The sequence below is a fragment of the Phodopus roborovskii genome, unplaced genomic scaffold (genome assembly GCF_943737965.1).
Source record: "Phodopus roborovskii unplaced genomic scaffold, PHOROB, whole genome shotgun sequence".
NCBI classification, from domain to species: Eukaryota; Metazoa; Chordata; class Mammalia; order Rodentia; family Cricetidae; genus Phodopus; species Phodopus roborovskii.
In genome coordinates, this window is record NW_026126409.1 from 33,159,770 (window position 1) to 33,175,036 (window position 15,267).

The window sequence follows — 15,267 nt, forward strand, 5'->3', positions numbered from 1 at the left end:
ATTTCTTATCACAGTAGAAACCTTAGAGGCTTCCAAATTAATAAAAATAATGCCATTATAGTGAAGTTCGTAGGAAACAGGAATTTCAATGCTTGATGAGACATTGGACCAAGATCAAAATTCTGGTAGCAGTATGGCTCCAGTTAGGGTTGGTCCCTCTCCATGGCTATGCATGTCAAGAGAGACAGCTCAGTGGAGGTCTTGCTTTCCTGGAGTTTTTTTCACTGGTGCTGTGCAGGTGTGTCTTATAATTATATTGTATTGTAGAGAAATTCAATATTCTCATTTTTTGGCTCCAGTTTCCATTTCATATGATATATATTTGTTTTAGGAAATAAAGAATAGAAAAGCATATTTATTTTTATTGCCTCTCCCTGGCTATAGAATGATAGTTTGGAGATTAGATACTCCTAATGTCTTTTTCATGTTATACATTGTTTGCACAGTATTCCTGGGAGAAAAGTTCCAATTAAGAAACGCGGAGTGTGTCCATGATTTCTTCCTGAGTGTGTTTATTGAGGAGAAAATATACTGGATTTTTATAATTTTATTCTGAATTCCCTATAACACTGGGATTGTTGATTGTTTTAGAGGTTTTCTGGTAGAATTTTTGAAACATCTTATGTATAATATATCATCTGCAAATATGGGTGATTTGGCTAATTTTTCTATTTGTATGCTTTTAATTTCTTTCTCTTGTATTGTTCCAGTCAGGAATTCAAGCACTGTATTGTGGACAGCCCTGTCTTGTTCTTTATTTTAATGGAATTGCTTTGATTTTTTTCTCCATTTAGAATTTTTTTTTTTTTTTTTTTTTTTTTTTTGCCTTTTTTGTGCTGAAGTATGTTCCCTCTAGTTCTGCTCTCTCCTGGAATTTTATCATGAAAGCATGTGAAATTTTGTCAAGGGTTTCTCTACATTTGTGGAACTGACCACATGATATATTTTTTTTAAATCTTTAAGTCCACCCATGGTGGTTGAATTCTCATCCTAATCATTATTTGAAAAACACAAGTCTATAATAATATTATAGAGAAACCAAAACATAATTTTATAAAAACAAAAAAGAAAGTGACTACTGAGTACACTTTAGGGAATTATTTTTTGTGTGGAATAGTAAAATTGTACATGGTAATGAGAACTGTAGTGGAAATGTTTATTTCTACATTGTCTTGTTCTGTATTCTTACCTCAATTTGATGTATAGAAATGAGGTAGAGAGAAATTTTTAGTCTGGGTAAGGAGAAACAAATCCCATTTCATTAAGTTAACAGTGAAGGATAAAATGTAAGCTTTTTATGTTAAGATTTTACTATGGAATGTTGTGAAATATTAGTTTAATATGTGTTAAATTTGTTTATGTTAAGGGTTATTTATTTAATGATGCAAAGATGTGTCGCATTCTTTTATGTTGCATTTGTTTAACTCTGCGAAGTTGTGTTGCTGTGCCTGTCTAAAACACCTGATTGGTCTAATGAAGAGCCGAATGACCAGTAGCTAGGCAGCAGAGGGATGGTTTGGGCTTCCAGGCAGAGAGAATAAATAGAAAGTGAAAAAGATAAGAAGAGGAATGAATGAGAATAGGGGGAGAGCATGCCAGGGCTCAGCCACCCAGTCACGCAACTAGCCACAGAGTAAGAAGGAAAAAAGGTTTATAAAATAGAGAAAGGTAAACTCCCAGAAACAAAAGATAGATAATTTAAGAAAAACTAGCTAGACACAATCCAAGCTAAGGCTGGCCAATGATAAGTAAGAATATGTCTTCATCTATTTATTTGGGATCTGGGTAGCTGGTCCCTAAAGAGTAAATAAAAACCAACTCTAGTGGGACCCTATTCCGAAGACTTTATTGTTTTAATGAAGCAGAAAGAAATGTTTTCATTTAGAAGGACTATTATGAAAGATGTAGTTAAGGTTTGAAGAACTAGGTGAAGTGTGAAATAGGTCAAAAGAGAGGGAGGGTAATAGGAGTAGGAAGCCTGTTACATTTGCATGCAAGCAAGCATGAGAAGGCAAATTGAAATGGAAAATAAAACAGATATTTTTGTGTTTTACTCTGGCTTCAATGAGCTTCAAACTGGCAGTAAATTGGGATTCATATGGATTATGTTTCTATCCAACTGAATAGGACAGTGTGAAAAAAGCAAGGACATTAACAGTGTCTACAAGGCATAACAATTTGCTTTCAAGGAATGTTGTGAAGATTAAGAAAACAAAAGGGACCTATTATGGGTGAGAGAGTGTGAAGGTCAGAGGACACAGGGATAAGTAGCTCCAGTGTGGGACTTGATTGAAGGGGTTGGAATAGTGTAAAAGTGAACTGGAAAGTGAAGAGAACATAGTCAGTGAGAGAGAAGCTTACAATTCAAATGAAATAAAAAAAAAAAAAAGGTACAGATCTTGGGAATGACAAGGTCTGGAGTAAGATTATGGATCTGAGTTTCTGCTATAACAGAACATTATAGGCATAGAGAAATCCAGGAAACTCAAACCTTTGTGGGTTGTTGAATCATTGAAATAAATATTTAAAATTAAGGTGATCAGAAAGAAATAAGGAAACACTTTTGGTTTTGTTTATTTTTCAAGACAGGGTTTCTCTGTATTGCTTTGGAGCTGTCCTGGAACTAGCTCTTTATACCAGGCTGGCCTCGAACTCATAGAGATCCAAATGCCTCTGCCTTCTAAGTGCTGTGATTAAAGGTCTGTGCCACCAACAACTAGCCAGGAAATAAGGAAATATTCTTAAAAAATTAAGTGACTTAAAAGTAGGTCAGTATAAGGAATAAAGAGAATGAAGAGCAGAGACTATTGATACAAAAGACAAAAATGCACATTTGAGGTAGGTAGGCAGGACAAGCATCTGAACTTGTCAGCAGTGGCATGATCACTCATTAATACACACATGGTATAAAGGGCATATGCATGTTGCTTCCTGTGTGAGAACGGGAAGAACTCTGTCTACAAATCAACTAGATTTCTGTATATCAAGAAGGTCAAATTTGGGGTTGGTGAGATGGCTTAATGTTTGAAAGCACTTGCTGTTCTTGGAGAAGTTGTGATTGGTGCTCAGCACTAACTCTTGTAACTGCAGTTCCAGAGCATTTGATACCCTCTTCTGGGTGCCACCTGCATTTGAATGCATATAACATAGTGAATGTAAATATTCATGTGTAGATCACACAGACATGCAATGCACTGGTTCATAAAGTTGAGGCTCTAGGTAGGTACCAGCTTTAATTCTCTGTGTTCATTGAGTTGTGTATGTGTTGTCTTACAAATCTAGTTTGATTTCCTTCTGAGTTGTGAATTTGATCTTAACATTGTGTGACATGGTCAGGGAAGGAAGACAGAAAAAGAAACACTTGATTCCAAAGAGAATTAGAGCAAGAGTTTCAGAAAGTCATATCCTGGGAGGTCTGAAAAGTACAGATGGAAACAGAGTAACTAGCAAAGAGAAGCTAAACCAAGCAAGGCTCCAGTCATGTCTTATTTGGGGTTGAGGTATGGGTGTGGGGAAGTGGTTCACATTAGATACTCCCAGCTTTCAGCCAGTGGCAGTGTGAACATAGTGGCAGTCCTACTCCAAAAAAAATCACACATTGCTAATGGACCTAAAAGCAGTTGTAGGTATTGATGAGACAGCCATTCATCAGGTGAGTAGATCAGCAGTGGATAAGGAGAAAGACCACCAATACTGACCAGTATGTGAAGAAAGACGAACGCTTCTTCACATTTTGGATCTCTGTCATAGTCACCATCTGTTGCCAAAACTGAAGTCTCTTTGATGAAGGTTTAGAGCTACACTTATCTGTGTGAATAAGGATACATGTTTAAAATATAATTATAAATTATATTGGTTTAGGAGAATGGCAGTAGTAGGGAGCATTTTATGTTCTTCAATCATTTAAATATAGTTGCTAGTAAATATTAATGATTTGTTCATAGTTTTGGAAATAGTTTTTGCTTCTGTATACTGAAGTCATATATTCCCATTACACAGTAGTCTAAGCTTGCTTGAGGCTTCTTTAATTATGCAAACATTTTGCCTCTGTATGTATTCAAGTATGTAATCATAGCTGTAAAACTTTTCCATGTATATGCTGCTTAATTTCCCCTTCAAATAATGAATATAAATTTTATTCTTCTCCCTCTCATTTTTCATTTGCATCCTTCAGAAAATTTTGTTCAGTTTTATGGGATAAACATAGAAGTCCAATAGATAATCAATTGTTCCAATCTTAATTTACTCTGGTCCTCATATTTTTCAACAAGGATTGAAATGCCAAACTATGGTAACTTTCAACACATTTGCATGATATATTTCTAAACATTCAGTCCTGTTTTATTTATTTTGCCATCATAAAATATTCATACATTTATTCCATTTTGCATGCTATATTCTTACCAGTTAGCAATTTTCTTTTATTTTCAATAGTTTGTTTTGAACTATTTACAAAATCAGTGGTCAAATTCCATACTATTTGGGCTTGTCCAGATATGCAAGGCAAATAAGTATCAAATTTGAACTAACACTATTCTTTAACATATCAAATGTATGCACTGAGTTCCTGCGGGCAAGATCCTTGACCCCCAAATCCTAGCCTCTGCTAAAGAAAGAGGCCTCAGCTGGAGAGTTCCAGTTTCCAGTGAGATCCAACTATCCTGCAAAACCTTCCCAAGTTCCAGCTCAGCCCTTATCCTCTTCCACGAGCTATTGGCCAGAGGTGAGTCGGGGCTCAATCAGGGCTGCCTGTACCCTAAAACCTCTCCCCCCCCGCCCAAACTCCCTGGGTTGGCCCCTGATCCTGCTGCTCCTGTCTCCTGTCCCCACCGAGAGCACCCTTGGAGCTCTGATACACCCCCACCTATCCCCACCGCTAGCCTACCCCCAACCCTGTGCCCTACCCTACCCACGATCCTGCCACTCTGGTTCAGCACTGGGACAGAGGGTGGAGCCAACAGTCCACCCTACTTCGGAGACTTCTCAGAGCAACTCTGAACAAAGGAGATCTGACTATCCACTCAGGATCACCCGTAATATCCACCTGCTTGGTCTCTGACCCCGCCTCCAGTCCTCTGCTGGAGTCCAGGGCCACTCCCAGAGATCTGCCTATCTCTGCAGGACCACTGTGAGTACCTGCTGGCATCTTCTACTGGATCCTCATCCTTGACCCCATCCCTGGGTCCCTGTCTGCGGAGAGAATTCCTAGAGAGCTTGGACCACACAGAGCTACAGATATTGAATCTCTGACCCACATACGCCCATCAGGGAAGTACCATAGAGAGAGGGGGAGACCCCACCAACACCTACTAGAAGAAGCTATGGGAAGAAGGCAATACAAGAAAACACCTAACAACAGAAAGACAAGTATGACACCACTAGAATCTAGGAAATCTACACCAACTAGAACGGAACACAACAACAAAACACAGAAAGCAGAAGGGTACGACTTAAAAATTACCATCATAAAAATGATAGAGGCCCTCAAAGAAGATGTGAGAAAATCCCTTAAAGAAATGGAGGAAAAAACAAACAAAAAAGTGGAAGAAATGAACAAATTCCTTAAGGAAAGTACACAAAGCCAAGAAAAAACAATTAAGCAGGTGAAGGAAAAAGTTCAAGACTTGAAAACTGAAATAGAGAAAATAAAGGCAACACAAACTGAAGGAATGCTGGAAATAGAAAAGCTGGGCAAAAAATCAGGGCCTACAGACACAAGTATAACCAACAGAATTCAAGAGATGGAAGAGAGAATCTCAGGTGCAGAAGATAAACTAGAAGAAATAGATTCATCAACCAAAGAAAATCATAAATCCAACAAATCCTTAACACAAAACATCCAGGAAATGTGGGACACCATGAAAAGGCCAAACCTAAGAATAATAGGCATAGAGGAAGGTGAGGAAGCCCAGCTAAAAGGTGCCGAAAAATATTCAACAAAATCATCAAGGAAAACTTTCCAAATCTGAAGAAGGACATGCCCATGAAAGTACAAGAAGCATACCGAACCCCAAATAGGCTGGACCAAAGAAAAAAGACCCCCCGAGATATAATAATCAAAACACCTAGCATACAGAATAAAGAAAGAATATTAAGAGCAGCAAAGGAAAAAGGACAGGTAACATATAAAGGCAGACCTATCAAAATTACACCTGACTTCTCTATGGAAACCCTCAAGGCCAGAAGGTCCTGGATAGATGGTCTACGAGTATTAAGAGAACACGGATGCCAGCCAAGGCTTCTATATCCAGCAAAACTCTCAATCACTATAGATGGAGAGAACAAGATATTTAATGACAAAACCATATTTTCCCAATACGTATCTACAAATCCAGCCCTACAGAAAGTATTGGAAGGAAAACTCCAACCCAAGGAAGTAACTACGCCCACAAAAATGTAGGCAACAGATAATCCAACTACACCAGAAACCAAGGGTAAAGCAGAACTAATATATTCACAATACCACTGCCAACAACAAACCTAAATCAAACAAGCATCAACAATCAATGGTCCTTAACCTCAACATTAATGGTCTTAACTCACCTATAAAAAGACACAGGCTAACAGAATGCATAAGAAACAGAATCCATCCTTCCTCTGCATACAAGAAACACATCTAAGCTTCAAAGATAGACATTACCTTAGGATAAAGGGTTGGGAAAAGATTTTCCAATCAAATGGAAATAAGAAGCAAGCAGGCATAGATATCCTAATATCTAACAAGTTAGACTTCAAACCAAAATTAGTCAAAAGAGATGAAGACGGTCATTTCATATTCATCGCAGGAGAAATCCATCAACACAAAGTCTCAGTTCTGAACATCTGTGCCCCTAATACAAAGTCACCCACATTCGTAAAAGAAACACTACTAAAACCCAAAGCTCATATAAAACCTCACACACTTATAGTGGGAGACTTCAATACTCCACACTCAACACTAGACAGGACCACAAATCACAAACTCATCAAAGAAACAAAAGAATTAACAGAATGTATATCTCAACTGGGGTTAACAGATATCTATAGAACATCCCTCCAAAGACAAAAGAATGTAACTTCTTCTCTGCTCCACATGGAACCTCTCTAAAATAGACCACATACTAAGTAGCATAACAAACCTCAATAGATACAAAAGAATAGGAATAGTCCCCTGTATCTTTTCGGATCACCATGCTTTAAAATTGGAATTCAACAACAATACAAATAGCAGAAACCCTGCAAACTCATGGAAACTGAACAATGTGCAATTGCACCACTCCTGGGTCAAAGAAGAAATAAAGAAAGAAATTAAGGACTTTCTAATATTCAACGAGAATGAGGACACAACATACCCGAACTTATGGGACACCTTGAAAGTAGTGCTACGAGGGAAGTTCATTGCACTAAGTACCCATATGAAGAAAACAGAGGATAGTCACATAAGAGAATTAACAGCACAAATGAAAGCCTTAGAACAGAGAGAAGCAAATTCACCCCATAGGAGTAGACGCCAGGAAATAATCAACTTGAGGGCTGAAATCAACCAAATAGAAACCAGGAAAACAATACAAAAAATGAATGCAAGGAAGAGTTGGTTTTTTGAGAAAATCAACAAGATAGACAAACCTTTATCCAAATTAATGAACAAGAAGAGAGAGAACATGCAAAGGATTCACATCCATGCAACAAAGTCATCTGTTCAACTATGTTCATAGCAGCACTGTTCGTAATAGCAAGAACCTGGAAGCAACCTAAATGCCCCTAAATTGAAGAATGGTTAATGAAGATTAGGCACATCTACACAATGGAATACTACTCTGCAGAAAAAAAAAATGGTATCTTGAAATTCACAGGCAAGTGGATGGCACTTGAAGAAACCATCCTGAATAAGGTAACACAGTCACAAAAAGAGGAACACAGTATGTACTCAGTCATATATGTATTTTAGACCTAGATCAAAGGATCACCAGCCTATAATTCACATCACCAGAGGAACTAGGATACAGGTGTATTCTAAGAGATTCATATAAGTCCCTCACAGAACTGGGAAGGGACAAGTTCCCCAGAGCTCAGGGGAAGTAGGGGGGGGGGCAACGAATGGAGAGAGAAGTAGGAGAAAACAAGGGGGAAGAAAGGAAAACATGTGCGACCAGGAAGATTGAGCCTGGTTAGGAAGAGAAGACAGGAGAGAGAGACAGAGAGAGAGAGACAGAGAGAGAGAGACAGAGAGAGAGAGAGAGAGAGAGAGAGAGAACATACATATAAGAGGAAGCCAATATTGGTTTGAAGATAAAATTGGACACAAAGAAAGGTCTAGAGAACTACAAGACTGCTCCCAACTAACAATTTGAGCTTCCGGGGAAAGGCTATCATAAATGCCCTTCCCAGAGAGTGAGATCAACAACTAACTTATCCATGGAGCCCTCAACTAATGCCTGCTGGAAACAGGAGCAAACACCCATACATAAACACTGAGTCGAAGTAGAACTCAGATGCAGAGGGAGAGGACAAGACCATGCGGCAGAAACACATAGAGACAGCTTACCTGAACAAGGAGGAGCTAATGGGCCACTAGACTGATAGCTGGGAAGCCAGCATGGGATTGACTCAGGCCACCCTGAACATGGGTCTCAGCCAGAAGGACTGAACAGTCTAAGGGACCTCAGACAATGGAGCCAGGATGTATCCTTGGTGCACAAAAGGACCTTGCGAACATATCCCACATGGAGGGATAACTGCCTTAATCTAGAGACAGGAGAGAAGCCCTAGTCCCTACTTCACAGGACCTGTCAGACCTACATGACCCCAACTGGATGGCATTCCCCTACATATGGAATTGGGGTGGGGGGATGGGAGGGGAGGGTGGTTAGATTGCATGTGAGAGGGCAGAGAGGGTAAAAGGGAGGGAAGGAAGGAGGGAGTGAGGGAGGTTGGGAAGGAGGGAGGAAGGGAGAGGGATCTGGGATCGACATGTAAAGTAATAAATTAAATTAAAAAAAAATGCTTTGACTCCAAAATTTATGTTCAAGGACAAGTTACTGGGGAAAAGGATTTCTATTTTTGTTTCCACAGAAAATGAAAAGATGTGGATTCCTTCCAGACTAATGTGTTTTGATCAAGCCAGACCACCTGAAACAGAGTACCAGGTGATCCTATATTCAAAACAGCTGGACAAAGCAGCCTTACAGACTACAGCCAGGATTTCTGAATCTTCTTCGATTCCCTCATGACAGCGCCCCTTACCAGCAGGAAGTAGTTTGGAAAGAACGACACCCAAATTCCCAAATATTGTCTATAAATGTTTGTTTTCATTTAAAGGGACTTGGTTATATAAAATAAAAGAAATATGAATCTGCTTTATATACTTTTAAATTTTTGAAAAGAATTGAAGTTTTCTGGCTCACATGTCTCACATAAATAAAAGATAAATGACTCTCAGTGAGAATATTATTTACAGTATAATGCCTGTAAGACTTGAGAAATATGCCTGTGAAAGGCACAAAATTATTTCTAAAAATACATGACTGAAATCATCTACAAATAAAATAAAAATCCAAGTAGAGACATTGTTACACAAGTTAGTAATTTTTCTTAGTTTTTAGAAACAATGAATGTGTTTAAAAAATATAGAAAATCTATAACAATACCCCAGAATAAAAATGTTAAGAATATGTAAACCTATAATCCATAAGAATATGCTTTTAAATATTAATGCTGCAAGAAGCACAGAGACCTGTGAGTATACTTTACATGTCATCATGACTATTTCCACAGGAAAAGGCACTTGCCTCCGTAGTTTTATTAATTTAATAGTTTGTTGACAGTGTTTGCAAAGTTGCATATTAAACATATGCTTCAAATAAACATCAAGTTGTGTCTATGCATTTTAAGATTTCATTTTATAGGAGATTATGATCATGCTTTACATCTATCAGTTGAAAAATACAAAGATTATATAATATTAGATGTCCAGAATTATTCAAATATATGTAGTATTTTATTTTGTTTTAATTTTTATTGTCCTGAAAACATCATATTTTTGTGTGATACATCAGGCAAATATCTGATAATCTAATGCAATTAATATACACACTTTAAATCTAAAATATAAAGTCTATATTCCAAGCTTCTACTACTTCTGCAATTCATGTTGAGAGATAAAAAGGATTACTGTTTGCAGAAACAATGTACTGGTTATTGTTCTTTTGTTGCAGCTATCGCCTATGACACACGAACATTAGACTCAAGGCCCACGAGGAGTACATTGGTAAACAGGACAGAAAGTGGAGTAGTTGGTGGCCAACTGAAAGCAGGAGAGAGAGAAGAGAAAACAAAAGAGAGAAAGAGGAAGAACGAGAAAGAGGGGGGCGTGCTTGCTTTAAAGGGGAAACTGAGTCCCCTATGCAGCCCTGTAATAAGTGACTTACCAATGGCATGGCATGTCCCACCCATCGTCAGGGGGTGGGGTCAGCAGACTGCTGGTTTCCAACAGGTAACCTTTATATGGCCACTTGTTATCCTATTCATCCTTAAAATGTACCCCTGAATAGGTCCAAACAACAGTGATTATTCCTTCATATGAATAAATACCATGAAAAAAATAACAAAATTATGGTCTGGGAAAATTCTCACTTTCAATTCCTCAAAACAACAAGTGGAATACAGCATATATTTGTAAATGCTCAACTGAATTGTTAGATTTAGAGAGACTACCAGGCATTCAATTGAAAAGGAAACTCGAATTCAGAGTGAGGACATGTCATGCGATTTCCTCTGGAATGTTAACAGCCTGATCAGTCCAACTTAAAGTTTTGGGGAAGCACAAAGTCACTGAATTTCCCTAAGAGGGGCATGGACGTTAACACTCACCCTGGCTGTAGTAGGTACAGGGACCCTCACCTGTCCCAGGGTCGCAGTTCCAAACTGTTCCAAAGGCCATGGCCTCAGGTGGCAGCATGGTGCAGGTTACCCTGCTGGGATACCCATTGGGGGAGGGAGTGGGAAGTTATAGCACCAATGGCTTTGGCACCAGGAGTCAGTGAGTAGCACAGCATGCTGCAGACTCCTTTATTAAGGAAGTTAGGCCTGCTTTGCACCCCCTCTCATGGTCTTATTGGCTGAGGCAGCTGACTCTGCTGCATTGTCCTTTCCTATTGGTGTCTCTTAGTCATCAGTCTCTGGACATAGAGGCAGGCTTGGCTCAGTGAAGAAGTCCCTGCTTTGCATGTTCATGCAGGCTGGCCTGGGCACCTAGGAAGGTCGACTGTGGCTTGAGTAGGCTGGCCAGCAGTTTCTCCTACAGCAGTGGCAACAGGAGCCACAGACATCAACTCATAAAGCCATAGAGCTGCATTCAACTTCTGGTCAGAGAAGTAGAAGGAAGCATCAAATGCCAAACTCACATTGTGCATACTTCAAATGTATCAGACTGGTTTGGTGAGCTGAAACTAGCCCGATTCGGTTGGTTTGATTCCAGGCCCCTCTGATGCCTAAAAGTGTGAGAACTGCTACAGTATTTTTGGGTTGGGTGGCAAACTTTAAAAAAAAAGAAAGTGGCGATTTTATTATAAAACACCAAGATAGCTTTGTGTGTTTTTCATTTTCTTAAGCAAAACACATTGCAATAAAAGAGATCAATACTGGGTATCAATCATGTAACTGAATGTGAGGATCTTGCAAATTTTGACAATGCTAAAAAGTTTCTGAATACACAATGACTGACCATTAGTTCAAAGTCATACAACTAATGGGTACAAGGGGTCCCTGGCAGTGCTCTGCTGGGTTGCATTATGTGATGTCACCACTGCCTTGATTCTGAAAATACAGCTGCACTTTTCACTGTGCAGGTGGTTGAGGCATGTAATGCAGTGAACAGTAGGGGAAGCACCTGTTCCCACTGGAGACTATCATAGGGTAATAGGTTGCAATGACTTTGCTTCACTTACAGTCTTCTGCCCTTATAGAAACATAATGGTTTAATGACAGTTGCCATGGCATGGCATGACTCAACAGCTTCTTCCCATCAGCATTCCTCAGCATGCAATTATCAATAAGTATAATGTGGGGTTTTACTTTGTTAGAATGTTTAACTTCAAACTAGTTTCTGACTTGAGTTTCATAAGCAATACGAAATGAGACAGAATTTCTTGCAGCTTCTGAAATGGCCCTAAATATGATTTTACAATGTTGTGCTCAGTATTAATGTGAAGTGGCATTGTCAGCATTGACAATTATGAATTCAAAACATAAATTGACTCTGGAACATGTTTGATATGCTCTGTGTCCTACAGTATGAAATATCCAGTTAAGATTTTAATTCTTTGTGTGGAAAGAATCAATCTCAAAATGAGAATTTTTAAAATATTAAATAGTGGTAAAATATATTGTAACTACTTGTAAATAAGTATCTTTGTTATTTATAATAAATGTTTGATTTTATATATCTGGTTTATATAGGTATATATTCTGAGATTGTGTAAAACTTTATCAGGTGTAACAGGGTCAAGAGCAGAAAAAGATTGAAAACTCTTGGCTTAGAGCATCTACAGTAATGTTTGAAACATGTTAAAAGCCCACAATCGCAGTGTATCTATTCTTTTTCAACCACCCCAATCACAACCTCAGCATACATCACAGTCACTCAAGAGGACCACTGTCTAGAAGACACACAGGCAATTTTTCTCAGTCGATATTCACCCATAGATCTGGAATATATCAATATCATATTGTATTAAATTAAAGTGTATTTAATTTATAACACCACCACTTTTTATGTGATCAATATGAATTTTATATTTAAATGGCACCTATAATCTTAACTCACTCTCAAAGATCCCTAAAGCTCCTGTATTTGGTTGGTTTGCTGTGCTTTCAACGCTATATCTCTTCCTTCATGAGCTCACTGCAGATCAAACCTAGCTTCCCAGCCTAGAGTATAGAATTAATCTTTCCGAAGAGAATCACGAAATTACTCTCATTAAAATCCCAAGTATGTTCCAGCTTAACCGTGATCAGTATCACAACAGACTAGATACCAGATACTGAATGGCAAATTAATATGCTGTTTATTTCATTAGTGCCTCTTTGCCATTATGCAGTGTATTTTCTGGTGAATTTGTAACATCAGCTTCTCAGTAGCAAGGTCCAGAAGCAATAATTGGAGAACAAACCAACCTCACATCCAGTTAGCATGAAGAAAGTTATCAAACTGTGTACCTAATAAGCTTCCTGGTACATGACTGATGAATCATAAAAATAAAAAAATATATTTTATATACTGTTAATTAAAATGCACAGAACTCTAATACTATGTTTCAAAAAATTACAGTTTTTTAGCAAGTGCAAGTTTTAATCTTCTCTCATAGTTTATAACAACCTCAGTATTTCTATGCTTCCATTACCTCTATAGAATACAGACTATCCAGGCATGTAATAGCATTTTTTTTTTCATATGAAGTAGCATTTTAATTACTAGTTACTTATTTATATCAGTTACTTTTACTTGCTGCTAAAAATTTCCAACCAAGGCAAGTAAATTAACCAAGGAACATTTTGTGTCTCATAATTTAAAGGGCATAGCCTGTCATGGAAGGCACCACATCAGAAGCATTTGGTAGCAGGTCACATTCATATTACAAAAGAAGGGAATTGTGATATTTCATCTTTGAGAAAAAAAAAGCAGGAAAAAAACTGGAAAAATCTCTTATTGTTCTTTTATCCTTAGATGGTGAATTCATGGACAAGAAAAGGGGAAAATATATCAGCAGATTCAGGGAGAGCTAAAGCCTTGTCACTCTTTTACATCAGGGCAAGCACAAAATTGTGGATTTGGCCAGAGAAAGGTCCTTATCTGTTTGGTTCTCAGATTGGAAATGCATGAAAGATTCTGCTACATTATATTGTTCCTTGGTGGGATCTCAAAGGAGACAGACAATCAAATCATAACATTCAAATTAACTTTCTTAGCACCATTAAGTAAAATATTTTGAACCTTGCCTAAAGGTTTTCTTATTTGTATTGCAAAAGCAAAAGATGATGAATGCTGTCCCCATAAAATTTATGGTTATTGCTCTCCCTCTCTTCATGTAGCTGTTGCCGAGTGATTTCTAGAATCCAGTCTACAAATCATATATGATTTTTATATATGTTATCAATAGAGATCCTTGAACTCTTCTGAAATCTTTTCAAATTTAAGCTTAATTGTGTATGATTTACCTTGGACCTTGGAGTACTCATTAACTGGATTTTTCTTTTCTTTTTCTTTTCTTTTTTTTTTTTTTTTTTTTTTTTTTTTTGAGAAGGGGAATGTCTTTTTCTCAATCTTCAGAGGTGTAAATGTCATTTTCCATGGTTTTCTCATCTATTAGTCTTTAACCCATGAAATTGCATCATGTTCTTTGAAACATCCATCACTTTCTCAAATTCTGTTTTTTGGTTAGCCTAATGTTCAATAGCTTATCCTATAAGAATAGTACACTTAGAGTAGGAGTGTTATCTACAGTATTTATTCCCTACAGGTGCCAGAATCCTTCAGGCAGTATTTCTTAACTATTACCTGAGAAATAGAGACAGTGTAAACATACATTATCATTTCTGTGGATGGTAGAAATTAGATCTAAAGAATCTCTGAAGATTCTTTGATGATTCTAAAAGCTTTAAAGTCATATGACTTTAATGATTAAAGTGGTTGTCAATGTTCCTAATGTTTATGCCATTTACTATGCCCCAACCATAAAATGATTTTCATTGCTTGTAGTGAGATATCCACCCTGTCACATCTGCACCTGTGATGGATATCTCACTACAATTGCTACTTCATAACTATAATTTTGCTACTGTTATGAGTGATAATGTAAATATCTGTGTTTCTGAAGATCTTAGGCAACACTTATGAAAGGGTCATATGATGCCCCCAAGAGGGTTGCAACCCAAAGCTTGAAACCCACTGAATAACTGAGTATCTACCATCTATGTAACTTTCACTTTTCACACAATAAAATAGAAAGAAAACAAATGTAACCACTACATAAAATTACCATGAATACAAATAAAGTAGTTACAATTATTTGTGTCATAAAATATTCAGAAAAGATTATTTATACTTGGCATTTGTCACAAGAGAGAAAACAAATGAGTTTGTAAATGTACAAATATATGATATGTTTATGCTATGACTGAGAAAATCTGAAGTAAAAAAATTCAGATTGCTTTATGATTGTTATTGACAAAGACATTTGACAGAATACATTCTTAAGTTAACTGAAAAGGAACAGTATATTTATCAAAAAT